Source organism: Hemicordylus capensis, chromosome 4, assembly GCF_027244095.1.
Source record: "Hemicordylus capensis ecotype Gifberg chromosome 4, rHemCap1.1.pri, whole genome shotgun sequence".
Lineage (NCBI taxonomy): Eukaryota > Metazoa > Chordata > Lepidosauria > Squamata > Cordylidae > Hemicordylus > Hemicordylus capensis.
In genome coordinates, this window is record NC_069660.1 from 200,426,271 (window position 1) to 200,448,949 (window position 22,679).

The 22,679-nt window shown below is 46.2% G+C and overlaps 1 long non-coding RNA gene across 2 annotated transcripts in view; it reads left to right on the forward strand.

Annotated features, from left to right (window-relative positions):
• LOC128322185 (uncharacterized) overlaps window positions 1–22,057 on the forward strand; it is a 75,867-nt gene extending 53,810 nt beyond the window's left edge. For both annotated transcript variants that reach the window (XR_008305583.1, XR_008305584.1), the window contains exons 2-4: window positions 17,512–17,688; window positions 20,225–20,337; window positions 21,187–22,057. This is a non-coding gene — a long non-coding RNA (uncharacterized LOC128322185). The remainder of the gene's footprint in view (window positions 1–17,511; window positions 17,689–20,224; window positions 20,338–21,186) is intronic.
• The last annotated feature ends 622 nt before the right edge of the window (window positions 22,058–22,679 follow it).

Below are 22,679 nucleotides of genomic sequence, written 5' to 3' on the forward strand. Positions count from 1 at the left end.
GAGCCGCACCGTGGTGACTCACAATCCCTGAAACGGGGTTAGTGGAATACTCACTCTGCTAACCTTATTTAAGGGTGGGGGCAGTTAAGGAGGTTTGCTAACAGGAGCCATGCGGCTCCTGTTGCAGCACATGACCTCCAAAAACTGGGCTGGGATCCCCCAGCCCGGTTTTCAGAGGTTGCAAGAATAGCCTGCAGGTCTCTTCCTCCAGCCCCTCCCCTAGCTGTGGTGGTGGCTGTAGCAGCAGCCAAGTCAATAAAGGACTCTCCTTCCCCCATCCCTCCCTCCCTCCCTCCCTCACTGGCATGTGCATCACGCCTAGGCTACCAACTCAGCACCAGCTGCTTGGGCCCCTTCCTTTAGTTTTGCAAGGGAGGGAAAGAGAGACATGCCTACTCCTCCACCACCGCTATATAGAGGTTAGGGAGGAGTTGTCATGCTTGCTTCAAATTGGAGGTGAGAATGGTGAAGATGCATGTTCCAAGGCAGGGAATTACAAACTTTGGTAATAGTCTGATGGTGATAGTCTTCGGCATGCACAGAGTGTCTTACCAATATGTGCAGATATTATGCAGATAGATATTATGCTATCTATCTATTAGGCTAATAGATATTATGCTATTATGTTTTTTGAATCGGTTTTAATATTTTAACCCGGTTTCAGGGTTATTAATTATTGCGATTGTTTAATTGTTGTTTAAAAATGTTTTTAAATTGTTAATTGTTTTATTATTATTATTATTATTATTATTATTATTATTATTATTATTATTTTCAGCTCTTTACTCTTTAATGGTTTGTTTTAATTGTAAACCGCCCGGAGCCATTTTGGAAGGGCGGTATAAAAATACTAGCAACCAACCCATCTCACACTAAGAACAAAGGGCTGCTTTGGAAGATACCCCTAAGGCAGCCTTGCCCACTTTTGATTATGGACATGCACAAGCATGCCTCACTCCTCCTCCAGGGGGTGATCCATCCAAACCACACAATCTAAATATTACATGGAAATACTATTTATATCACATGTGAGGGAGCAGTTGAGATTATTCTTCCTGGAGACAAGAACTGAACATCAGGAGTACTTATTCACATCTCTAATGGTGTGTGGGCCAGAGCTGGCTCAGACATATAATTTGAATCAACTCCAAGACTGCCATTCTGTGTGGCCACAGGGATGGCTACAGCTGAATAAAAACTGAAGCTCAGAAAGCAGCTGAGGGAGGAATGCAGGTGGGAGAGCAGGCAGGAAAAGGGTCCCATCACGGGGGAAGAAGCAGGGAAGTAGGGGCCAGAGGAATTATTATTGCTGCTATGGTTTTGTATATTAGAACAAAAGGCAAGTTCGTAAGGCATGCTGAGGCTGGCACTTGGCTATCTACTCCGCTACAGCCCATCTTTATGGTGACGTCCGATACAAATCCCCAGCACGCGGTGGCATCTTGCCAGCTGACGAATAATGGCATCTAGCATTCAAGGCCGATAAGTTAGCCACTTGTCTGTTCACCCAGCAGATGTAGTGCTTTGGCTTGTCACTGCTGCACCTCTGCTAGGACTACGTGCCGCACAGTTTCAGCCAAGAGAAGAGAGAGCAAAAATAACTCAATTATGGACACATGTTTCTTTTTCTTCTTGTTGTTGCCCAACAGCATTTTGATAGGACCAAAAATCCAGGACAAAGGAAAGGGGGACTGATTGCCCATTTGCAGCACACTGACCTCTCGCTGGGTAGGTCTGCCTGCCAAGAAATGAGCAATCAGATTGTAGATGCAAATGAGATCAGAATTAGTATTCTGTATCACTAATGAGACCCCAGAGGTTGCCTGGTCTGGAAGGATACATTTATTTCTGATGGATGTGGCCCAAAAGCATGTTGCAGATAAGTAGCCTTGAAGCTACACATTTATATTCCTGGAAATGCCACATGCCTGAAACTCCTGGAGATCATGTCGAGCTAAACCGCAGATCATAAACTATGCCAGATGAATGAAAAAGAAAATTATCTGACATTTTGTGTCTACCATCTCTCTGTCCTTTCTACCCATCGTGGGAGATGTATGAGCTCGGTAGGGGTTTTTTTTGCTGCTGTTGTGCTTCTATCAAATCTGTCTCCCTCACCCCCGCCTTCTCTTTCTGATTGAGAGCTTGATAGTGTAGATGAACAAAATATCAGATGTTGGACTTTGTGGCTCACGGAACTTAAAGGAAAAAAGAACACTACAGCATCAGTGAGCAGCGGACTTGTCAAATGACAAATGGCTTCATTAGATTCATACTGAAGACAGAGAGAAGTTCAACTGAAAAGTGATACCCAGTGGCACAGCCAGGATTTTCTTCAGAGGAGAGACCACAGCATGGTCCATGAATTCTTGTTAAGGGCAGAATGCTACTTTCAGCTTTTATGCATAGACACTTGTACATAGAAAACACAGAGGACTGGAAACATGGGACTTAGTGATACAACCATGGTGATTTGTGCAGGTGGTGGGGGCATTATGTAATGAAATCAATGCAGAATGGAGGTTTTTCAGCAGGAGAATAGTAATTACCACTGGGCTTTTATTGTTAAAGGGGGTTTCCCCCCCTTTGTTGTACATTGTAGAATATTTCTATTTGCACCTCACAAGAAAGCCAATTGTTTATTGATCATTTTCAGTCAGAAGGGAAAGATAATGCGATTACTGTGAACCAAGTTTATTTTAGATGTAATAATCTAACACTTAGATCCTTAACAAGGATTTTGTTGGGATTTCTAATATCTGGTAGTAGTTTTTGATTTCTTGGAAGGAGATTGTACTAAAGTGACATACAATGTTGGAGGTAGTATTAGTAGAGGAGTTTGGGGGTAATTAGGTAACATAATTGCTTCTAGCAACCATTCGTAGCCATTAGACCACAAATGCATAGAAAAAGACATCCATAGCTTAACATCTTGTAAAAGAGCTGAAAATATTTGTTCAAACTAAGGCCATCAGCAATTTTATTATTACATTTATATCCTGCTCTTTCTCCAAGGAGCCCAGAGTGGTGTACTGCATACTTAAGTTTCTCTTTCACAACAACCCTGTGAAGTAGGCTAGGCTGAGAGAGAAGCGACTGGCTCAGAGTCACCCAGCTAGTATCATGGCTGAATGGGGATTTGAACTCGGGTCTCCCCGGTCCTAGTCCAGCTACACCATGCTGGAAGAAGGGCTTTTGAAAAGAGGTCTTGCCTAGACTTTGGGGGAAATTTTAGTTTTTTGAACCCATACAACCTTTTACAAGGACTACCACTCTGCCCTATATTTTTTTTTTAATTTTATTTTTTTTTACATTTTTATACCGCCTCTCGTTAAAAGAAAACCCCAAGGCGGTTTACAAAAATTAAAAACATACAGCAAAAAGGAGAAAAAACATCAAGCTAAAAACAAGCATAAAAACAAGACAACAGATAAAAACACACAAGAACAGCAGTAAAAGACAATTATGTAAACGCCTGGGTAAAAAGCCAAGTCTTTAAAAGCTTTCTAAAAGCTGTGATGGAGTCCGAGGAACGAATGGCCACCGGGAGAGCATTCCAGAGTCTAGGGGCAGCAACAGAGAAGGCCCTGTCCCGAGTGCATGACAGCTGGGCCTCCCTCATTGTCGGCACCCGGAGCAGGGCCCCCTCAGATGTCCTAGTCAAGCGGGCAGCAACCCTTGGGAGCAGGCGGTCCCTCAAATACCCCGGGCCCAAACTGTTTAGGGCTTTAAAGGTCAAAACCAGCACCTTGAATTGGACCCGGAAACAAACCGGCAGCCAGTGCAGCTCTTTCAAAATGGGGGTGATATGTTCCCAATGGGCAGCTCCGGATAGAACCCTTGCTGCCGCATTTTGCACTAGCTGTAGTTTCCGGATATTCTTCAAGGGCAGCCCCACGTAGAGCGCATTACAGTAATCCAGCCGTGACGTGACTAAGGCGTGGGTAACCATGGCCAGATCTGCCTTCTCGAGAAAGGCACGCAACTGGCGCACCAGCCGAAGCCGTGCAAAGGCACCCTCCACCTGAGCCTCCAAAAGCAGAGCCGGGTCCAGTAGTACCCCCAAGCTGCGTACTTGCTCCTTCAAGGGGAGTGCAACCCCATCCAGAACCGGTAAAATCTCCTCATCCCGATTGGCTCTCCTACTGACCAACAGTACCTCCGTCTTATCTGGATTCAATTTCAGTTTGTTAGCCCACATCCAACCCATCACGGCCTCCAGCCCCCGATTCAGGACATCCGCCGCCTCCCTAGGATCAGATGATAAGGAGAGATAGAGCTGAGTGTCATCCGCATATTGCTGACAACTCAGTCCAAATCCCCGGATGACCTCTCCCAGCGGCTTCATGTAGATGTTAAACAGCATGGGGGACAAGACCGAACCCTGCGGGACCCCACAGGCCAACGGCCACGGGGCCGAGCAGTAGTGCTCCAGCACCACCTTCTGGACCCTCCCCTCAAGAAAGGACCGGAACCACCGCAACGCAGTGCCTCCGATTCCCATACTCGAGAGGCGGCCCAGAAGAATACCATGGTCGATGGTATCGAACGCCGCCGAGAGGTCCAGCAGAACCAACAGGGACGCACTCCCCCTGTCTAGTTCCCAGCGTAGGTCATCCACTAGAGCGACCAAGGCAGTCTCAGTCCCATACCCGGGGCGGAAGCCAGATTGAAAAGGGTCCAGATAATCCGTATCATCCAAGACCCTCTGCAGCTGGGACGCCACCACACGCTCCATCACCTTGCCCAAGAAGGGAAGGTTAGACACAGGTCTATAATTGTCCAGGTTGGAGGGATCAAGGGAGGGCTTTTTTAATAGAGGTCTTACCACCGCCTCCTTAAAGCATGATGGCATCCTGCCCTCCCTTAACGAAGCATTAACAATCACCTCCAGCCATCTGCCTGTCCTCAACCTGGCAGCTTTTATTAGCCATGAAGGGCAAGGGTCAAGAGCGCACGAAGTAGCCCGCACACTGCCCAGGATCTTGTCCACATCCTCAGGCCGCACCAACTGAAAAGAATCCAAAACAACGGGACCAGATGGTACCAGAGGCACGTCTGCCGGAACTGCCAAAACTCTGGAGTCCAGGTCAGCACGGATGCAAGCGACTTTATCTGCAAAGCGACAGGCAAACCGATCACAAAGAGCCATAGATGACTCCTCCCCCATTGTCTGGGGGGATGTGTGGAGCAATGTTTTCACCACACGAAACAGGTCTTTTTTTCCTGCACTGAGCAGACGCAATGGAGGCGGAGAAAAAACGTTTCTTCACCACCCCCACCGCCACGGCGTAGTCCCTAAAATGGGTTCTAGCCCGTGTTTGATCGGATTCGTGACGACTCTTCCTCCAGCGTCGCTCCAGCCGTCGTCTGAGTTGCTTCATCGCCCTAAGCTCCGAGGAAAACCAAGGAGCAGAACGGGCTCCACCAAGCCGGAGAGAGCGCTTGGGGGCAACCGTGTCTACAGCCCAGGCCATCTCTCCATTCCAGAGATCAACCAAGGCCTTGACAGGGTCAGCAGCTCTAGACACTGGATACTCCCCGAGGGCCGTCTGAAATCCAAGCGGATCCATAAGCCTCCGGGGGCGGACCATCTTAATCGGCCCACCACCCCTGCAGAGGGCAGACGGAGCAGTCAAACTAAACCCCACCAGGTGATAATCTGTCCATGACAAGGGAGTGATCTCAAATTCCCCCACCTCCAGATCATTTATTTCCCAGTCGGCAAAAACCAGATCCAGAGTGTGTCCCGCCACGTGGGTAGGGCCCGATACCAATTGAGACAGGCCCATGGTTGCCATGGAGGCCATGAAATCCTGAGCTGCACCCACTAGGGGAGCCTCAGCGTGGACATTGAAATCCCCCCAAACAATAAGCCTGGGGGAACCCAAAGCCACCTCCGAGACCACCCCCGCCAACTCAGGTAGGGAGACTGAATTGCAGCGGGGTGGTCAGTACACCAACAGAATCCCCAGCCTATCTCGGAGGCCCACCCTCAAGGACAAACACTTGAAATTCTGAGATTGCCTGACCGGGCACCTGGAAACGGGGAGGGTCTCTCGAAAGATGATTGCAACGCCTCCTCCCCGGCCCTCGAGGCGGGGCTGCTGCATGATCTGGAAACCTGGAGGACAAAGCTGAGAGAGACCGACCCTGCCCAGCGCATCCAACCAGGTCTCCGTCACGCATACCAGGTCAGCACGCTCATCCACAATCAGATCGTGGATGAGAGATGTTTTTGCGTTAACTGACCTGGCATTCAGCAGCAGCACCCTAATCCTCGAAGGAGTGTTCTCAGAGCTCCCAGGGGTCAGAGGGTTGGGAGAGGGGCCGGAAAAAGGAACAGGCCTCAATTGCCTGGACCAATTTCCCCAGTAATGGCCCGCCCAGCTCCCACCGCCATACCTCCCTCTGCCCGCTACCCGTGATATTGCCGCCCCCACTCCAGACCCACTTTTTCGCTCCCCCAGGCACATCTCCCGAGACTAACCCACCACAGCTTCTTGGCTTAATTTAAAAACGAGGACCAGGCTTATACGATCTCTGCTGATGTCTTAATTGAAGGAAGACAGATCTTCAAGCCAGACGAAAAAGGTCTTCAGGCCCCAGGCAGCTCGCCCCACGGCTGAGAGCCACAAGGACGAGAGCCCTTGTGCTCGCGCCCTTCGGCTCGCGCTCCTGGGCCAGCCTGCCCTTTATATTGGCAGAAGCCCCAGCTCAGCAACAGCCCAGGAGATGTTACACACCTGGAAGAGAAGTGGAGCAGAGGCAACAAACAGTCAGTGCCCCACCCAAGCTGTTCCCTTCTTCCTTCTATTAATGGAACTTCCCTTCTTCCTTCTATTAATGGAACTATGGTGCTAATCTTACTCACAACATGGCTGTGAAGTGGATCTTGATTATTCTCATGTTACAGAAAAGAACCTGTGGCAAAGGGCAGCTTCATATGATCCACTGGCAAGTAAGTAGGAAGGAACCAGAGGCTCCCAGTGTACATCATGCTAATCTGCCAAGTCTGGTTCCTGACCCTTCTGTCATTCAATGGGTCCATATGAGTCCTTCTGTCATTCATATGGACCTATTCATAGGAACATGGGAAGCTGCCATAAACTAAGTCAGGCCATTGGTCAATCTAGATCAGCGCTGTCTACACAGACTGGCATCAGCTTCTCCAATGTTACATGGTCAGGAGTCTCTCTCAGCCCTATCTTGGAGATAACAGGGAACCTTCTGCATAAACTTGGAACCTTCTGCATAAAAGCATGCAGATGCTCTTCCCAGAGCAGCCCCATCCCCTAAGGGGAACATCTTACAGTGCTCACATGTAGTCTCCCATTCAAATGTAAACTAGGGTGGACCCTGCTTAGCAAAGGGGACAATTCATGCTTGTTCCCACAAGACCAGCATTCCTCCAACATTCTCCACCCATTTGTACCCAAAATTGGAAGTTGGGCAGAGAATGTCGGGAAAATATTGGGCAGAAGACACAAGAACCAGGCTTAAGAACATAAGAAGAGCCCTGCTGGATCAGGCACAAGGCTCATCTAGTCCAGCATCTTGTTTCATAGAGTGGCCCACCAAATGCCTCTGGGGAGCCCACAGGCAAGAGGTATGTACATGCCCTCTCTCCTGCTGTTGTTCCCCTGCAACTGGTATTGAGAGGCATCGTGCCTCTGAGGCTGGAGATGGCTCACAGCCATCAGACTAGTAGCCATTGATAGACCTGTCCTCCATGAGTCTGACTAAGCCCCTTCTAAAGCCATCCATGCTGGTGGCAATCACCACATCCTATGGCAAAGAGTGCAAAAGATTATTTAGGCACTGTGTGAAAAAGTACTTCCTCTTGTCAGTCCTAAATTTCCCAACCTTCAGTTTCATGGGATGACCCCTGGTTCTGGTGTTGTGAGAGAGGGAGGAAATTTTCTTTCTGTCTACCCTCTTCACTCCATGCATAATTTTATACACTTTGATCATGTCTCCCCTTAGTCGCTTGTTTTCCAAGGTCAAGAGCCCCAGATGCTGTAGCCTAGCCTCCTAAGGAAAGCGCTCCAGGCCGCTGATCATTTTGGTTGCCCTCTTCTGCACCTTTTCCAGTTCTACAATATCCTTCTTAAGATACAGTGACCAAAGCTGTATGCAGTACTCCAGATGTGGCCACACCATAGATTTGTATAAGGGCATTATAATACTACCATTCTTATTTTCAATCCCCTTCCTAATGATTCCTTGTATGGAATTAGCTTTTTTAGCTGCCATGCACTGAGATGACATTTTCAATGAGCTGTCCACCATGAACCCAAGATCTCTCTCCTGGTCAGTCAACCACAGCTCAGATCCCATCAGCGTATATGTGAAGTTGGTGTCTTTTACCCCAATGTACATCACTTTAACTTGCTTACATTGAACCACATTTGCCATTTTGTCACCCAGTCCTCCAGTTTGGAGGGATCTGGAGTTCTTCACAATCTGTTGTGGATTTCACTACCCTAAATAGTTTAGTGTCATCTGCAAATTTGGCCACTTTGCTGGTCACACCAAATTCTAGATCGTTTGGTTAGCACGAAATGTCCACCAGGAATCTCTGGTTCCTTCTTATCACTAGAAGGTGAAATGTCTGACAGTTCCTCTCTTGGAATCTGTGGAATCATTGTTCTTGAATCCCAAACAAAAGAACAAAAGAAGAGGCTTCAGGAAACAGAGAAGTATCCATTATGTATGTGATTTTAAACCAAATTGTTAGATCAATTTGTAACTACTTCAGGAGACAGGCTTTCCCTTGAGGGCAGTCTCTCCTGTGGAACAGAGAGTATGGCAGATCCTGATGGAATAACTTTGAACACTTGTCTGATGTAAGCATACCCTAAAGCCCTGCAGGGAAGTGGAATGTTTAGCAGGATGGCTATATCTGGAAAAGAAATCTGACATACTAAATTCTACCTTTTTGATGGTTCACACCATAGCTATCTTAGCAGGATGCATGAGAAAGGGTGAACTTCATTTTGAAAGAATAAGTTGTGGATTGAATGAAATGCTCTGGAACTGGGTTTTAAAAAAATTGCTTCCTGTGTGTGTTTTGAAACTAAAATATGACCAGAATTTGTAACTATTTATTAGAGGAGATCAGGCATAATTGTTAGGAGGCATCACACTGTTTTGTCACTGTGCTTTTATCATCTCAACCCTTGAGTTCGTTGCAAAAGTGAGTGGGTGTGTTGTTTGTGGTGTCGTTTCATAAGTCACTTTCTAATTACAAGTATGCACATAGGGAAAGCAAAAAAATGTATAAATTGCTAGCGCACACCAGAGAAAATACGAATAAATCCTGATTTAGACTATAAAATATAATGATTAAGAGGAGTGTCTCTATGAGTATATTTTCTAACCATACAATGTATTTTCATTTTCTGTTTATTGGTGGGGATGTATTCAAAAGCAGCCAGAATCACAGGTGCTCAGTACGCTGTAGGATATTGTTTTTTTTTAAAAAAAGATTAATGATCTTGTTCCTATTAAAGTCTATGCTGAAAAAAATCTTACAAGTTATATTGAAAAGAGACCTTGCTAGCAGACTCTACAAAAATGAATGGGGTGGGTCTATAGAATATTTTTCACTAGATTTAATGGCAATCATTTCACTATGCATACAGAGTTAATTGACTCTGCAGAAGCAGTGGAGTCCAAGCTGGCCCAAATAAAAGAGATTTTGTCCGAAAAGAACGCACTGAAAGCATTACAGCAGAACATAATCTCCGGGGACTGGTTTGAACTGGAAGGAGCCTGAATCAAACTCCTCACAACCCAGGACAATGCTGCTGAACGCAAACCTGCAGAAGCAATGTGCGCAGACCTGAATCGGTTTTTTGCTGCATGCACTGCTTCTGCATAAACCTGCAAATGGGCTCTATGCTGTGTCCTGTCAAATTCAAGCTGAGTTCTCCTCCACTTGTGTTCCAGTTGCCTACCTTGCTGCTTCAGATCCCGCAACTCCTCTGCATAACAAGGGGCCACTTTTACAGTAGGTCGGAAGGGATGCTTAGGAGCAATTTTATCTACTGCCCTGAAGAGTTGTCTATTCCAGGTTCCCACCAGGGCATTGACAGAATCACTGGCAGCACCAACACTGAAACCCTCCAAGGCTTTTTGGAATCCTACTGGATCCAGCAGACCATCTTAACAGGTCCACCACCCCTGCAGGGCTAGTTTCCCTTCCCCTGTAATGGCCAGCTGCTCTGCCAATGCCAATTCTTCTGTTCCCCACCACAACAGTAATAGCTGCCCCAGAGCTGCTGGATGCACCCCCTGCATCACCCTTTCCAAGAGAGCCCAAACACATGACAGCAAAAGTCTCCACTAAAAGGAGGACTAACAAACTGTAGCCCAGACCTCCAAACCCACCTTAATATAACCTCCCCACCAGACCCCAATCCCACACCAAAGGGGCCAAAAGCTGGCCCCCTTTGGCGGACTACAGGTCGGCCACCTACCACTGGCCGCACTGTCGGACGCCCCACCGGCACTCCCTCCATCTTTATAAACACCCCAAAACTCAGTCACTCTCGCACAGATGCCTCCAAGCTGGGCAGATGAAATAAGTGCCCACAGGTGGAAGTTGTCAGGCACTCAAGAGAATGAAAGTAGCAAAGCAGCAGTACAACAGCTTAGCAGAGCTGATCTTCTGGCTATTCAAGCTGGGCTAGAGAGGATGGGGAGGCTGCGGTATATCTCCAGGCCGAGGCCAAGACAGGCTGACAAAATCCAAGCCACTGAGCCTTCTCCTCTTATTCACTCTCTGCATGTTAAACTACCTTTCCTGCAGACGATCGTCCTCCCTTCCCTTGGTGGGCAGATCGCCTGCCCAGATCAGCAGCTATCCCAGCAGCTCGGAGGGTCAGGGTACTGGGGCATGCTGCCACATGTTGCCCCGCCCCCAGAGCTCCAATAATGCTTTGTGTGAGTGCATGGTGCATTATGGGAATCCCCCCTCTGCTCCCCAAGTGTGCCAGCTGTGGCTGCAAGCAGCTGCGGCTGACACATGAGCAAGGGATCCCTTAACCTCATTTTAAAGGGTGGCTAAATAGGCAGGTTTGTTGCCGTGTAGTCACCAGGATCAGCCTGATCCAGGTGGTTCACACAAGCATGCAAAACTGCGCTGGGCTCCCTTAGCCCAGATTTGCACATGCATGTGAATAGCATCAATTAATCACTAAGCTCCCCCTCACTTGAAGAAGCAGAGGCTGGAGAGCCTCTAGTTGGGGATTGTAGTGAACTGGCTCTCCCTTCCCCTAAAGAGTTAACTGGAAGTGAACCCTGTCTTGACTGACAGGCAGTGATCTCAAGGGATCAGCCACTCAGCACATGGTGGGCAGGATCTAGAGGGCCTTGTGGCAGGAAGAGAAGAGTTCCCTTGTTCTCAGTTGGAGCCAGGCTGTATTTGCAACAGGTTGTTGGCCAGACAAATGGCTGCAGCAAGGAGGCCTGCAATCCTGGGTAGTTAGGACTGCAGGGGCCTAAAGTCTCTACCATGGATTTGGTGAGTTCAGGAAGGAAGCCAGGGCTTCAGTTTCGGGGAAAGGTGTAGCCTAGGGAACAGTTTGTTAGCTCACGTTAGACTTCTTATTTTCCTTTGGTGTGCCTTATATGACCTTGAAAATGTTCTGTTATGTTTTATCTGTAACGTAACAAGCTAAGAAACGCTGAGCCTTTGCTCATATATTGATACAGGGCATCTGTATGATAAAGGCGTCTGTAACCTTTAAAGGTACTTTTAAAGGTCCTATATCCCTGTTCCTTGTAACTGGGGTGCTTTTTGAAGTATTCTTGCAACTACTGTGTGTTTCTTTTACCTGTAACTAAAAGCTGAGAGAGCCTCAGACTAAAGCATTCTGTAATATTTTGAATAAAGGAAGGCTGGGAGAAGTGTTTCCTCTGGTGCAACACACGTCTTGATTTTGATTGCTCAGCAACTCTACCAAGTTTTCTCATCACATGTAGGCTTGCATGTGTAGGTCTTTGTGTACTTTTCCATGGTAAGGAGAAGGAGAGTTGCCTGGAATTTCACCCACACCAGGGGGGGATTAAACTCTGTTAAGAAGTGGGCATGGTGGCAGCGACTAAGCTACTAAAGGAACAGTTTAAGTTTAAAGGAACAGCTTTTGTGGGTGAAAGCAAAAGAGAGGATGATTCAGCACTTTTCTTTCCCTCACGTGGGCTTGCTCTGAGACAAAAGCTGGGTTAAATCCGCTACAGGGATGCTCTAATTCTGGTTGTTTTGCACTGAGCAGCGGGTTGGACTAGATAATCTACAACTCCTCTGTTGCTTTCAAAGCCAAGGGGAGGCACAGGAATGTCTTCTTTGGCTGATGGACCAGGGGAGATTTCCCTCTCAGTGGACACTCACTAAAGCTCAGCTTAGTGAACAGCCAAATACGTGCATTTGACTTTGTGAGCAGCAGAGGATCCAGCCGTTTTTCAGCTCCTGTCCCCCTGTTCACCTCCCCATACCTCAAAGAAGTCGGAGCAGCTCTTCTCTTTACGTTTTTGACAATGTCTCTCTTCCTGAATTTTGGATTAGTGTTCAAGTTGAATACAGAGAATTAAGTGAGAAGCCATGAAAATACTGATTCCCTTTGCTTGATTACGACTTGTGTGAATCAGAGGTTTAAGCAAATACTGAATCAGAGGTTTCCGCTACTATAACAAGCGAGTACCTTGTAAAAATAACTTGTAGCCCAAAATAAGATTGGCAGCCTCAAACATAAAACTCAGGTATTAAAAACTAAGTCGCAGCAAGCAAGCTCATCCTCATTTAAAAGAGAAATGCACTTTATTTATCTCTATCTAACCAAATTAATGGCTGACATCCTGACTAACCAAGTGTGTATGCTCCTAACATCAATGAAGCACTAGTCCCTGTGCTGCTCTGCCATGCTTCCAAAGCATAGGAATTCTTTCATTCTTGTGCAAGAGCACAAATACTTTTTGCAATTTGTCTGTGCTCCAGGAGCACTCCAGGAATGCTCTGCTAGACAGGAAACATGTACCTTGATCTTGAGCCAGTTCACCAACAAACTGGGCCGGCTCAAGGGCTTGCCTGGTTGGCTTGATCTGGGCCAGCTTGGGGCCGGTATGGGGTTCTAAAGTGGGAGGGATTGAACTTACTGTCAGGTCCAGCAGCCTCCGGGGGGTGCTGCTGTGGCCACTGGAGGGGTCTCTGGTGGCTCCTGTTCCCCTGCTGCCTTCCCCGCAGTCTTCTATGGGCTGATTCAACCCATTTTGGGGGCATTTGGGCACTCTCTGTGGTCACAGTGTCCATCTTGAAGGCTGCTGCGCATGTGCCCTGGCCATTTGTATGGCCAGGTCATTTAAAAATAAATAAATCCCAATGTAGAACCCTGAATTGGCCCTGAGCCAGCCTGGGGTTTTTGGCTCAAGGTCGAGCCGAACCAGGCCTGCTCCATCTTGAGAACTTCGGGCCAGTTCATATATCCATAAGTCGAGCCATTTGTTTCCAGTCTAGCAGAGCACTCCCAGAGTGCTTCCGGAGCACAGACAAACTCCAAAAAGTATTTGTGCTCTTGCACAAGAATGGAAGAGTGCCCACGCTTTGTAAGCATGGTAGGCCAGGACTCGAACAGAACTGGGCAAACCATTTTTGTGCACACCCCTAGCTTGAACCTCACTAACATGTTTCTGGTTTATACATTATTGGTCAGGATGACAGCCAGTAGTTTTAAACATTGGGGGGGGCATCATATAGCTTTATATATTATTTTAGGGGGTCATGGGATAAAAAGAATACCTGCTATAAGCAGGGGCATAACAAGGCTGGAGTGGGCCCAGAGACAAAATTTTAAAATGGGTCCCTCGCTGATACACACACACACACACACTTCATAATATATAGTCATGTGACTTGCCTCATGTGACTTGCCTCTGGGGGGCCCCTCAAGGCATGGGGGGCCCCAGGCAGCCACCTCCCCTTGCCTAATAGTAGTTACGCCCCTGGCTATAAGGTATAGAGGCCAAAGGTACAGAATGCTTTGCTTTGTGGAGGGTATTTGACTCTTTTACTTGTGTTGTGAACACTGCTATAGTTATCATGAGGTGGAAAAAAGAGAAAATATTCACTGAAAACGTTTTAAAACTACATGACTTCTTTGCAATTTAGTCTTTTTCAAGGGCAGTCCTTTTAATCTTGTTCCCCCTGCCCCCGACAAATACGTAAGAAATGCAAACTGCCACCACCATCGCTGATCGAGCTGGGTGTATTTGAGTTTACAGATAGAAGCCACATTCACATATAATGGGAAGCTGCAGGTAGATGAACCCAAGGTCAATTTTTGTAACCGTGAATTGCATGACAGACATTTGTCCAGCCGTAGCCCAGCAACCTCTGGTTTGAGGATAGGCGAGCCCCTCCCCCTTCCTGGTCCATCGAGTCCACATCCCAGCAAACTCCATAGTGCTCACATTGCCAGACTGTGGGCAAGGTGTCAGAATATATTCAGGGTGGCGGCCATTGGCCATGATCTTAAAGGGCGTGTGCCAAGCATGATCATGAGGCTATTCCCACAAGCAGCAAAAATTGGGCTAGGAGAGCCTAGCCCAATTTTTGCTGCTCGTGTAAACCACCGGGCTCGCAGGCGAGCCCGATGGCTTACAGGTGGCTAGCCCGCTTAGGTAGCCCGCCCCTTAAACTGGGTTTGTGCAAACCTGGTTTTTAAAATCATGGTTATCCACAGCACGGCTCCACACCACAGCTACTCATGAGTAGACCCCCAACTGGGAGGCTGAAAAGCAGCCTCCCGGCTCGGGGGTCTCTCCAGCATGCCCTGAGCACTCGCGCAGGGCATGCTGGAGCTTCCGGGGACTGTGTGGCCCCCAAACTCCCCAGCCCCAGCAGGCGAAACAGCACAAAACCACAGTTTTGGCAATATCTGCATCCGGACATAACACTGCCACCTTCAAACCTCAGGTTGGAGCAGTAAAACTCACTACCAACAGAAGGTTCAAACTGGAGTTTGCCGAGGGAAACTACAGGTTGCTGTTGCTGCAAAACTGTGGTTTCACACCATTTGGACATACAAGAATTCCAAACTCTACCCCATTCAACTCCAGTTTGATGTTATGTGTGAATGGGGCCATTGTTTTGTAGTTAGTGTGATCTTTGCTTGCCATTTCTTCTCAAATGGTACATATGTGAATGCACAGATTTTGACATGGAATATATCTATGCCACAGACATCGGCTGGTTTTATACTCATGCCTCTTTCTCCAAGGCTCTCTGGGAACTAGGGGTGTGCAGAAAACCAGGTTGTCTGATACAGTTTGAGTCTGGACCAGACTCTAAACAGACTGGGCATGTTCAATTTTGGCATCCCCCGAAATGCCCCCCCGGTAGGTTTGGTTGGGGGGGTGTCGTAGTTTAAAAAGCAATTACTCACCCCTCCAGTGGGCACTGTGGTAGCCTTTGGGGGGTCTCCAGAGGTACGCCCTCCACCCACCAGCCTCAGTATATGCCCAAATCACCTAGTTTGGTCAGTCTTCGGCCTGTTCTGGGTCTGCCCTTCATTGCAGTGGTCATTTTTGGAGGCTGCCATGCATCCCCAATGGGCCTGTGCATACAGAGGCCCACAGTGGAGGGGGTACCTCCGGAGAACCCCCCACGGCCACAGCACTGCCCCCCCAGAACGGGTGAGTAATTTTTTTTTTATTTTTTTTTTAACTTAGAAAAAATTGAACAGGCCGGGAGATGGGTAGGTTTCGGTCCGATATAAGACCAAACTGGTTCAATGTCAAACAGGTTTGGAATCAAACCTATTCACACGTTGCTACTGGGAACTGCAATTTTGTGTGGGGAGTTTGGATTAAAGATTAGAGATCTCTAACACAGTTCTCTGCACCTCACCAAACCACAGTACCCAGGATTATTTGTTGGAAGCCAACTGGAACAAATGCAATGCATATCGGTAGTGTAGATATGCCATAAAGTGAAGTTGTGATTACTCCATCCCTTCTAGAAATGACAGTGAGGCTATTCTCACGATGGGGAAGAACCAGGCTAAAGAAGTCCAGCCTGGTTTTTCCCCATCGTGAGACCCAGCAGGCAAGCCTGGTGTTTCTCTGGCGGCTAGCTCCACTAACCCAGGTTTTCTGATCATGTGCCACCACGGCGCAACTCTGCACCATGGCGACACACAAGGAGACCCCCGCTGGGAGGCTGCAAACAAGCAGCCTCCCAGGTTCGGAGGTCTCTCTAGGTTGCCCTGCACGCTTGCGTGGGGCATCCTGGAACTTCCAGGGGCTGTGCAGCCCCTGATTCGCGCCGCCCCGTTAGCCTTGTGACGGAGCCAGCAGTCATGTGGGCAGCTGATCCGGCTGCCCAGCTACGAGTGGCTGATTGTCTGTGGAGAGAGCGGACTAAGCCCACTCTCCCCACAGAACCCCCTCCAGCTTGTGTGTGGCATTAGTGTTTTTAGTGTATCATCACCATGGTAACAATCTCACTTGGAGCTTGGGCCTAGCTTCTTTGATTGTAGAAGTAGTGCTGTTACTAGTCCCTTGTTTTTCAATGGCTGTTTGTCACTCCAGGTCTGCACATAGCGTTAGGAAGTTCCATAGAAATTAGGGGGAGCTCCATTACTTTATAAAATAATTCAGTCCTTAAACATAGGAACATAGGAAGCTGCCATATACTGAGTCAGACCATAGGTCAATCTCGCTCAGTATTGTCTACACAGACTGGCAGCAGCTTCTCCAAGATTGCAGGCAGGAATCTTTCTCAGCCCTATCTTGGAGATGCCAGGGAAGGAACTTGGAGCCTAGATGCTCTTCCCAGAGTGGCTCCATCCCCTAAGGGGAATATCTTACATCACTCACACTTCTAATCTCCCTTTCATATGCAACCAGGGCAGATCCTGCTTAGCTTAAGGGGACAAGTCATGCTTGCTACCACAAGACCAGCTCTCTTCCCCTAAAACAAGTCCTTAATTCAGTCCTTAAAACAGGACAACTTAAAACAGATGTGCCCATTCCGGCATTTTAAATTTGAATGCATGGGGGGTGGGAATCATTTAGACAAAGATTTCATTATTTCAGACCATGCTTTGAGTGAATTTCCCTCTTCCAAAGGAAATGGTTCCTTTCAAAATGACTGAATTTCTTACAGTCTATAGAAAGGTAACTGAAACAGCATAGTGGAACAAGGCAGTTGCAATGGGGCCTGCTTTTAATTGGGAAAAGGAAGCATTCTTCTCACAAAGTCACACTTGGCTGGAATATCAGCTGTTCCTTGTCACCATCAGTTTCATTCTGTCAGCACCTATCGAAAGGGGATGTTGCTGATCATGTGCAATAAGACAGTATTAAATCTTCAACACATCCGGGATTAAACCATGGACTTGAGTCCTTTACGGAGAACTCATTTTTTGCTGGTCAGCTCTGATTATGGACTGAAGAAACCAATTTCATTCCACTTTATTTTCCTGTGTTTCTCATTGTTTATTTCATTAGCATGGTGTCTGGCCCTGGGATTCTGGTGATGCCATTTCGGAGATGTAACTGGCCCATCCCTTCAGTGATTGATTGCACTGACTGCAAAGAAGTATTGAAAACGGCCTCTGAGAAGAATGGGATTCATCAACTCACTGTGCGAAATTCCTTGTGCCAGAGTTCTGCATAGTGTTACAGGTACAGAAAATGTTTTGAAAAGCTTGGGAAGTCCAGGAAGAAGACATTAACCTTTGGGAAGAACGGGAAGGGTGGAATTTGGTGCCAAACATATACTCTTCACACAAAAAATTGCATCAAAATATACAAAAAAAGGAAAGCTAAGTTATATTCAGAAATGCAAAAACCTTCACTATGTGATGAGTATTAAGATGCTTTTTCACTCATGTTCTAAAAAGAATGGAAATTGCAAGTTAAGGTGCCAATCTTAAGTTCCACACCATAAAAGCTGTAAAGACTGTAAAAGTAAAGTATGCCATCGAGTTGGTGTTGACTCCTGGCGACCACAGAGCCCTGTGGTTTTTCCTTGGTAGAATATAGGAGGGGTTTACCATTGCCATCTCCCATGCAGTATGAGATTAGGCCTTTCAGCATCTTCTTATATCGCTGCTGTCTGATATAGGTGTTTCCCATAGTCTGGGAAACATACCAGTGGGGATTCGAACCAGCAACCATTTCCTGCTGCGCCATTAGGTGGCTTGTGAAGACTGCACAGTTTAGTATATGAAGATGACTTAAGAAATGAGGCTCCATGCACTCACACTTTACCTTGGTCTTTCAGTTGGATATTGGGCTGGGGAGGGATGCATCCAGGCAGACATTTAAGAGGTGCAGATTTCTCAGTCACTTCCTAGAGATGCCCCATGGTGAATTACTGCCTGATACATTTCTGATCAAAGCAAAGTGTGGGTGCATGGAACTTCATTACTAAAGCCATCTTCATATACCGGGCTGTACAATGTCTTTACAGCTTATATGGCATGGAACTTAAGATGGGCATCTAAACTTGCAATTTTGATTCTTTATAGAGCATGCGTGAAAATTTAAACCATGTTAACTCTCATCTTAAACAGAAGGTTTTTGGATTACTGAATTCCCAGGCATTTAAAAAATGGAAATCTGACTAGATACTGTGGGGAAGAGCTCACCCATGCTGGTTAAGCAGAATCTTCCCATTCTTAGGCAGTATACCTCTGGTGTAAAACCTCTGTATTCAAAGGCAGTCTGCCACCATCTTATATGTCATGGCAAGGCCCCAGTCATCTTGCCTCTGTCTTCATTCCCTGGTAAGTACAATTGCCACCTGACTTCTGCCGTACAAGTCCTTTCACCACCCTGCCCCCACGGCCTCTATAGCTTGTAAGGACCTCTCTTACCTTGCCACCAGCTTGTGCTTCCTCATAAGCATTTACTCTACCTTAAGGTCTCTTCTGGTAGTGTGCTCGGACCGATCCGGGGCCATACAAAAGGCCTCTGGACCGGTCTGGAATTCCAGCGGTCCGGCGGCGGGGGGGGAGTGTGTCTTTAAGGTGGGGTGGTAGTACTCCCCCCCCCACTGCTCTTCCCCCTCCGGCGCTGGACTTTCCAAAAACGTTCTTGGGGCAGCAGAGTTCCTCCCTGCCGCCCCTGCCCCCGTCGTTGTCTTCAAAGGGTTAAAGTAGAAAAAGCTGGCGGCACGCATGCACCCTCCATGGCGCACACACTCATCTCTGCAGCTGGCGTGCACGCACCACATACATCATATATGCGGCACGCGCCAGCGGTGGAGACAAGTGTGCGCGCTGTGAAGGGCACATGCACGCCACCAGCTTTTTCTACTTTAACCCTTTGAAGACAATGACAGGGGCAGGGGCGGCAGGGAGGAACTCTGCCGCCCCAAGAACGTTTTTGGAAAGTCCAGCACTGGAGGGGGAAGAGCGGTGGGGGGGGGGAGTACTACCGCCCCCCCTTAAAGACACACTCCCCCCAGTGCCTCCGTGGTTCCGTGCACATCCTTAGTCTCTTCCACAAGTTACCAACTCCTTGCATTCCTTCACAACTTCATATACCACTCCACTGCAGCCATGGCAATAGCACTGGGAGGAAGTACACTTCCCAGATGTCCCCATGTGCTTTCCCAATGTCCCTGTGCAAATTCTCAGCCACCCCCATGGGCTGTAGTTCCTGCAGAAAAGGTAGAGTTCCCAGGTCCATATGGTGGAAAAAGTCAAATTCCAACTTCCCCAAAGTTGAAATAGTTGGCACTCTAAATTAGAACACTTTTCTAAGTACCTATAATGTGCCTAATTTTTCTAAGTATATATGTGCAGAATATTCTTTAGCTCTTTCAAAGCGTTTAAAGAGTGATTGCATTGATAACTATTGCATGAAGCTTATGTCCAGCAAGAGTAACCATAGTGCCAAGCAAATCCAAATGTTAAACCAAAAATACTTAACTCAAATTCTGCACTTAAGAAGAATTATGCAAGCCAGTTACAATATGTCTAACTTTGGATATTGTGCATGTTTTAGTGTTCTTTCTGTGGATAGAATTTTGCATTTGTGAGCCAGAAGTGGATATGCCATCAAAGATACTGTACAATATCCTGAGCCATTCTAACAAAGGCAAAACGCTAAACAAGAAATTCAATCTGCTTCTGGGCTGACTGCTTTATTTAAAGTACTTAGTTCAGTGCTGATTCTTCTCCTAATATGATAAGTGTTGGTCATGTTTCAGACACCTGTCTCAATCCACTTAGGATGGCCTTTGTCTGATGGAGAATAAATAGGTTATTTGCTGCAGTGCTTTTGCTGACAGTAACAGATATGGACAACAGCATCCTTTATGAGGTAAGATTGAAGTTTTGGTCCCACCAGATTTGAGATGGAGACTTGCTACAGCTCAGATTCCGCCATCACTATTAATGGTTATTCCAGCAGCCAGATGGTTAGGAAGAATATTGAGTTTCGTGTGTACTTCTTAAAGATTAGTAATATGTGGAAGAGGATGATGTTACATACACATTTTCTGTGAAGTGAAGGTAATGCTTAATGACACAAAACCAAAACATGTCTTATAGAATGCATTTTGTTTTATTGTTGCTGTTCATTATCACCATCCTGTGTAGGATTCTGTAGCATCTAATTATGCTATGAGAGGCAAAGGGCAAATTTTATACAGTTCCTTTCTTCTGTCAAATACATATGAACCTATATAGAGAAACAGTAATCTAGAACATGCATATAAACCAAGAAGTTTATAAAGATATGAATGTTCATTTTATATCGCTATAGGTCTAAATCAGGGTTTCCCAAACACATTTGTTCTGAATTAAAAATAGAGGAACACCAGATAAAGTTTACCTTGAGAGTGCATAAGAGCTTTTTAAATATATGACTTCACAGAAAAGCTTATTGCCTTAATAGGTAATAGTATGCTTCTCCAGCAAAAATAAAAATGGTATCTTATGTTACAAAAATTTCATTGTGTATATAGAGACTATAAACAGTTTTTATGCAAGGAAATTATCAAAGTCCTATCCAATGCATAGTCCTGTTGGGGGCTGGGGGTGGTGGTTTTATGTATCATATGTGAGGCATCTGTATTTTATTTTCCAAAGTAATCTGATTACATACATTTATACATTGTAATTAATTGGAGGCAAACACTTAAAATAAAAATCTTCTTTTTCTCTAAAGAGTCCTCTGATTGTGCAAGACCCGACTGATGAAGATGAGTTGAAACTTCCTTTAAAGAAACTAGGAAATTATCTCGTACATCCATTTGATGACAACATGGCAACTATATAATTTCACATCATGAAGATATTTATTTATGTATTTATTTACTGCTCTTTCTCCACGAAGCCCAGAGCTGTGTACATGGTTATCTTTCCCCTCACAACAAACCTGTGAGGTAGGTTAGATTGAGAGATGTGTGACTGGCCCAGAGTCACCCAGTGAGTTTCATGGCTGAACGGGGATTTGAACTCAGGTCATCCCATGATGGATCCTGTCCTTACCCCAGGATTTCAGAAAACACTGATTACAGGGTTGTAAGTTCATCCCAGACTGTCTACTAGATCAGCAGATATTTTGTTTGTACATGTACTAATAGTATAAGCAATTAGCTTCTAGGTCATTGCTTTTAATTTTTGATTGCTGTTATATCTGTGTTGATTTTTTGTCATAATTTATTGTTGTTTCTCTTATCATGAGCCGCTTCAAGCAGCATGCCAGAAAGGTGGGGTAGAATTTTTAAAAAATCATTTTAAAATACCTGATTAATTTGGAGTCTGTTTTATCTAACAAAAAGATTTAACTAATTGAACTAAAGAATTAATTCAATTCAAGCAAAAACACTTTGGTTTACAGGGATAGTTATGGGTGTGGCAGCTCCATATTAATTGCAGAAAGCGAGGGAAATCAATGGCCCATGATGTTCACACCATGGCAGCATGAGATCTGATATCTAGTCCGAGATATTGTACTGGCCTACCAAATCATAACCATAGAAACCCAATTTGGCTAGATCCTCTATGCTCCAATCCAGTTATTGTGTGAGCCTGCAATAACAACAAAAACCTGGGCATTTGATCACATATGCCTCTGAGCATATGGTGAGTGCTGTCACCTCTTTTATTAATTGTGCGGACTGAAGTTGTTGCCAGCTGAAGTGCCAGCACTCACCATATGCTAAGAGGCATATGTGACCAAATTCTTTTTCTTAAACATTTATGTAACACACATACTCAGCTTTTACTGTTGCCAAGAACCTAGATAGGTGGTGTGTGCTTCACTATTAATTAGTAGGCTTCACTAAGCACCACCTAGAGATGTATGTTTGGAGCATTCTACAAATTTGATAGACAGAGATAGATAGCAAACCTCCAACTATAAATATGAAGGGGGTGGGGAGGGACTCTACAGTGATGCTGTGGGTTTATGTTTGCTTTACAACTTCTGCTCCTCATAATTTAGCCAATTTTCCTCGGATTCATTAAAAAAAACCTGACATACCTTCTCAGCAGGAAATTCTGAGCTTTAAAATGCCCCTTTTAGCACAAATAGTGCAAAAGGAAAGCTCTGAAAAACCAAGGTAGGTTGTGGGGGCAGGTTGGATGAAAAAACATAATAGAATGCTGCTTTTATCTCTTCACCCATAATGCAAGACACTCCCCAATGATTAGTGT